General features: G+C 45.7%; 1 non-coding gene across 1 annotated transcript; it reads left to right on the top strand.

Moving 5' to 3' along the window:
* Positions 1-2,697: 2,697 nt before the first annotated feature.
* Trnas-cga lies at positions 2,698-2,772 on the top strand. Its single transcript has one exon. It is a non-coding gene; the product is annotated as a tRNA-Ser (tRNA).
* Positions 2,773-5,726: the final 2,954 nt, after the last annotated feature.

A 5,726-nucleotide genomic window follows, 5' to 3' on the forward strand; every position in this document is an offset into this window, starting at 1 on the left:
CGGTTAGATCCCATAAATGTTCGGTGGGATTCATGTCGAATCATATAGGTGGTCAAATCATTAGAATGTTCTTCAAACCTATCGCGAACAATTGTGACCTGGTAAAAAGGCAAGTAGCCTTCCAAAAAAATTCCGTTGTTGTTTCGGAACGTGAAGTTCATGATTGGTTGCAAATGGTCTCCAAGTAGCCGAACATAACCATTCCAGTCAGTGGCTGATTACGTCGGATTATAGGACCCAGTCCATTCCATATAAACACAGCCCACACCATTATGGAGCCACCATCAGCTTGCATTGTTCATTGTTCACATCTTGAGATCTTGGCTTCGTGGTGTCCACGCGAACCTCAAACCCTACTGTCACCCATTAACGACTAAAATCGGACTCATCTGACCAGGCCGTGAATTAGCCGGCACGGCAGGTCAGCGTGTTCGGTCAGGGGAATAGCTGCCCTCTGTAATAAAAAATTGAGTGAATGGATCCACGATGGACTTGAACAAGCGTCATGGGACGTGCTCCCCCAACATATACAATCACCAATAATGAAAAGAATGAGATACAAAAAGGCGCTAGTTATGCTCCACTCGCGTCGCTGATATCGACACTCATCTGGTCTTGTATCTCTGACTGTTCCGCCTTTGGTCTTCCGGCCGGACTCTCGCTCCGGTCGGCGTTCAACGAGGCAACATGTTTTGAAGGCAGGCCCTCAACTCGATCCGCTGTGCCTGGGCCTCGCCGTCCTCGCCGTCCTTGCTGTTTTGCCGAGCGCCGGGTGTACGGCGCTGATTAGTCGACGCGTTTGCGTGCGAAACTATTGCAGGCCCGTCATCCCATGCTCGACATCTTCTCATCGCGTGACTAGAAGCATGAAGTTACGTATGATTCATATTCAACTGTTAACCTGTGAAGATTTGTAAAACTTATGGTGGCATGTTGTATCCACCGGAGATCATTTAAGGATGGTTTTGAATAAGTGAGTGTTATACGGAACTTACGAAGCCTGAGGCTTCGAAGTGTTGTTTCCACGGAGCGGAGTCTAATTATTTCGGCAAATGCAAAAGGGAATAGAGTTTTACTGCTTGTTTTAAAGGTTCCTTGCAGCGTTAATTTGATGTAGTATGTTAATTAGTGTGCTCTTCGCCCAGTTTTGGTTTTAGACTTTCTTTTAACATGAAGGGCAGAGCTTATGTTAAGTCAGTGTAATTTTAATTGTTGTTTTATTCGGTAAAAGTCTCAGTTTGGTTTTCAGTTATGTTACAGATAGTCACGTAGTTAGTAAGCCTTTCATGGTCTTGAAAAAGGTGAATGACTAGTTGAATTTTGTCTGCCGCGCGTATTATTTTCTGTTGCAGAAATGGTCTGGCATGTGCAGCGATGGCGTTTGTCGCCTTGCCAGGCAGGTTGAGATCGTATGTGTGTTAGGAGTGTTTGCTGCCCTGGCTTGCAGCCTGATCATCATCGAAATTGCTTGGCGGTTGCTTTCTACTAGTTTGTTCAGAGTACCACCGCGTATAAGACGCGCTTCCATCCTTTAGTTAAATGTCCGGCCTGTCCGCCGGGACGGACGAGATCTTTTCATAAGTAACTAAAGGTGAAGCATTAGTGTTGTGTATATTTTGGTTACGTAAGCAATGAACTTGATAGTGTACTTATGGTGGTGACTCTCTTATCCTTTTGCAACCAGATCTAATTATTATCTTTTAAATAATGTTTGTTATATTAGTTCATGATCTAATCACATAGTTTTTCTAAGTTTGGTGTAGAACAAACGTCCGAAATGTAAAGATTTGGTCTTTGGTAATTCCGTTTGTATCTTTAAAAAAATTTTGTATTGATATTCTGATTCTGTAGTTCTGTAATAATTAAATTATGTAATAATTAAATTATGTACCAACCACAAGTTTGTCCATCAGCAAAGATCACTAGATTCCTATCTCCTTTGAGTAGCTGTGGTTAAATTCCAATTTTGGTTTCTCTAGCACGTAAGTTGAGCAATAACACAGATCAGTAGTGTCTCTGATTAGCAATCAAAACGTCCTCGGTCACAGCTTCGAATCCTGCCACTGCTTAAATTTTGATTAATTATCAGCACTAGCGGACCCAGACCTCCGGCATAAGTAGTCACCCTCATTCCGCCAATGACCTTGTCAAAGATGGCAGAGGCGTGGACAGAGGTTCAGGGCACTCTCTTTCCCTGGGAGTAGGAAACTGCCACTAAAGACGGAAGAATCAGCAATGATCAACGGCATGGCGATGCAGAAGGCACTTGAAACCTCTACATTAAAGACACATATCGTGTATCCACAGGACATGTGGCACGCAACTGGAAAAGTGTTATGATGATCTCTCTACTGGCGAAAGATTCCGGAATATGATACTTCTTGGCAGATTAAAACTGTGTGTCCGACCGGGCGTGAGTCGTGCTTCAGTAGCTCAGTTGGTAGAGCACTTGCCCGCGAAAGGCAAAGGTCCCGAGTTCCTCTGCCAGGAAGTTTCATATCAGCGCACACTCCGCTGCAGAGTGAAAATCTCATTCTGGAAACGTCCCCCAGGCTGTGGCTGAGCCATGTCTCCACAATATCCTTTCTTTCAGGAGTGCTAGTTCTGCAAGGTTCGCAGGAGAGCTTCTGTAAAGTTTGGAAGGTAGCAGACGAGGTACTGGCAGAAGTAAAGCTGTGGGTACCGGGCGTGAGTCGTGCTTCGGTAGCTCAGTTGGTAGAGCACTTGCCCGCGAAAGGCAAAGGTCCCGAGTTCGAGTCTCGGTCGGACACACAGTTTTTGTTATGTCCTAGCCAGTAATGCCACCCGAGCCCGCTGCCAAAAGGTTGGCAGTATCAAAGTCCGGACGCCGTCCGCATAAGCAGCGCCAGCGAGACAGCAAATCGCCGCAAGTCTGCGCGCGCCACCGCTGGCTTCTGGCTTCTTAAGCGCTGGAGTCGCGAGCGCTAGGACAGTTCTGTATTCGCCGCTCAGTTGTATACTCGCCACCGATTTGTGTACTTGCTAGTCAGTTGTGTGTTCATCGTAGCAGAGTTGTCGTTTGTCGTCAGCCGACGCTGACCTAGCCGCTCCGACTCGAACTAGACAGATTTTTGTAGACACCGAGCTCATTACTGTGTTTCTGTATCTTCATTAAATAAAGATAAGTACCGACTTTTATTTAATCAGAGTGTTTGGGGTTTCATCTTTCTGTTTACTGTTCCAGCGGACCGGTCGGCCCGCTATTAAAAGTGTGGCGGTGACTTCGTAAGCCATTTCTACAGCCAAGTGTTTGTCGCTACGAACACCGCCACAAAACTGGCGACGAGGACTTCCGAACTCGTGTGCAGGGCTGGTTCAACTTGTTTCTTGTTATACTAATTATAGCGATAAAATTTTGGGGGCTGGTTTAATTTGTGTTCACTATGTCTGCCGAATTACAACAGTTGATCTTGTTACAGAGTCAGCAAATACAAAATCTGGTGGAAGCAATCGCCAAACACGCGGCTAATCCTCCAATACAAAAGGAACAAGCACAGGCAGCACCACCATTCCGTGCTTTTGATGGCTCACGAGAAGAATGGCGAGAATATTTCGCGCAGTTGCAGGCGCACATGACAGTCTACAAAATCACAGGTACTGAGCGGCAGCTTTATTTAATTTCCACTGCAGGCGTGGAAATCTATCGACTACTTTGTAAGTTGTTCCCGGAATCCCAGCCAGAAGCTTTAGACTATGACGTTGTTGTTAACAAGCTTGCTGAGTATTTCGAGTCGCGAGTTCATGTGGCAGCAGCCAGATTCAAGTTCTTCAGATTAAAGAAACTGCCACATCAATCTAATAAACAGTGGTTAACAGATTTACGGGGCCTCACCCGTCAGTGCCGATTTAATTGTGTGTGTGGAGCTTCCTACAGTGATGTCATGTTACGAGACGCTATTATTGAAAACATTGCAGATTCTCGTATTCGTGCTGCTATCTTAAAGTTGCCTGACCCGTCATTAGAGACTGTGATGAACATCATTGAAGCCCAAGATACTTTTGACTATGCTGAGTGTGAGTTAGATCAGCCATGTATTTCTCAAATTGCCTGTGCTAAGCAAGTTATGTCACGCCCGCGGCCCCACCGGCAGAGTCAGACTGTAAACACTAGCCGGCCGCGTCATGTTAAACACATTCGTCAGCCGCGTGTGCAAAATGCCAGAGTTAAGTCTTGCCCTAAGTGTGTTCTTGCTCATCCTCGTGAACGTTGCCCGTTGAGAAACGCGGTTTGTCACTTTTGTCAAAGGAAAGGACACATCCAGACTGTTTGTTTGCGTAAACGCAAGAACAATTCTAGTGCTGCCCAGCCCATGGATATTCATGTTCTTCAAAGCCAGCCCGCCCAGAAGGTCGCGTTTAAAGACTCTTCCACGGTTCGTGTGGGTAATAAACTTGTTCGCAATAAGCCACCCACCCAGCCCTCTGCTATGCGACCCAAGCGTAATTCAAACGCCGTAAAAAGTAATGTACAGTCTGCAAGTGAAGCGGGAGTTGTTGTTCCACCCGCCCAACCCACGAGATGTCGTAAGCAGCGAACACGCGCTAAACGCGCTGATTTGGTGTCTTCCGCCTCCACTGCACCGATCCAGAGACAGTGTAATAAACTATTTGTGAAGCTACGCATCCAGGATAAGACCTTCAGTTTTCAATTAGACACTGGTGCGTCTGTGACTCTCATAAATAGTGCTACGTATGCGGCTATCGGCCGCCCTAAACTTTCAGCGGCAAAACATTCTTTGGCTACTTATAGTGGCGAACAAATTCCTGTGTTAGGTGTATGTAGCGTGCCAGCCACATTCCGTGGCAATACAAAAACAGTTTCATTCACAGTGCTCCGCGCTACAGATAGTGTAAACATTTTCGGATTAGACTGTTTTGACTTGTTTGGCCTGTCTATCCAAGACAATGTGTTGCAAATTAATTCTGTTGTTGTTCCTCAAGACAGCATAACCGAGTTGTGTAAACGATACAGTGACATATTTAAAGACGAACTAGGTTGTGCTGCGAACTTTGCCGCTCATATTACGTTAAAAGATAATGCTCAGCCTCAATTTTGTCGTGCTCGTCCAGTGCCTCACGCCCTCCGGGCACCTGTAGAAGATGAACTTCGTCGTTGGCAAAACAACGGTGTTATTCAACCCGTTTCAGCGAGCCAGTGGGCTTCTCCCTTAGTTATTATAAAGAAACCGTCTGGCAAGTTACGTTTGTGTGCTGATTTTAAGTCGACAGTGAATCCTCAGACTGTCATTGAGTCTTTTCCTTTGCCTAGACCGGACGAGCTGATGGATAAGTTAGGGGAAGCTCGTTTCTTTTCCGAAATTGATCTCCGTGAAGCATATTTGCAATTGCCCCTCGACAAGCAATCACAACAGTATTTTGTCATAAACACGTCGTTGGGGTTGTTCCGTTTTCTGCGTTTGCCTTTTGGTTGTGCGTCAGCTCCAGCTGTTTTTCAGCGTTTTTTGTCACAACTTCTGGCTAATGTGCCATCGTGTTGCAACTATTTAGACGATATTGTTGTGTCCGGTCGGACGCCTGCTGAACATTTCCGTAATTTGGAGTGTTTGTTTAAAGTGTTGTCTCAGGCAGGCCTACGTTGCAACTTCGATAAATGTTCATTTTTCCTTACGGAGATGGAGTATCTGGGACATGTTATTAATGCTCAAGGCATTCATCCCTCCCAGTCACATTTAGCAGCTATTCGT

This window comes from Schistocerca piceifrons, chromosome 4 (assembly GCF_021461385.2).
Source record: "Schistocerca piceifrons isolate TAMUIC-IGC-003096 chromosome 4, iqSchPice1.1, whole genome shotgun sequence".
Lineage (NCBI taxonomy): Eukaryota > Metazoa > Arthropoda > Insecta > Orthoptera > Acrididae > Schistocerca > Schistocerca piceifrons.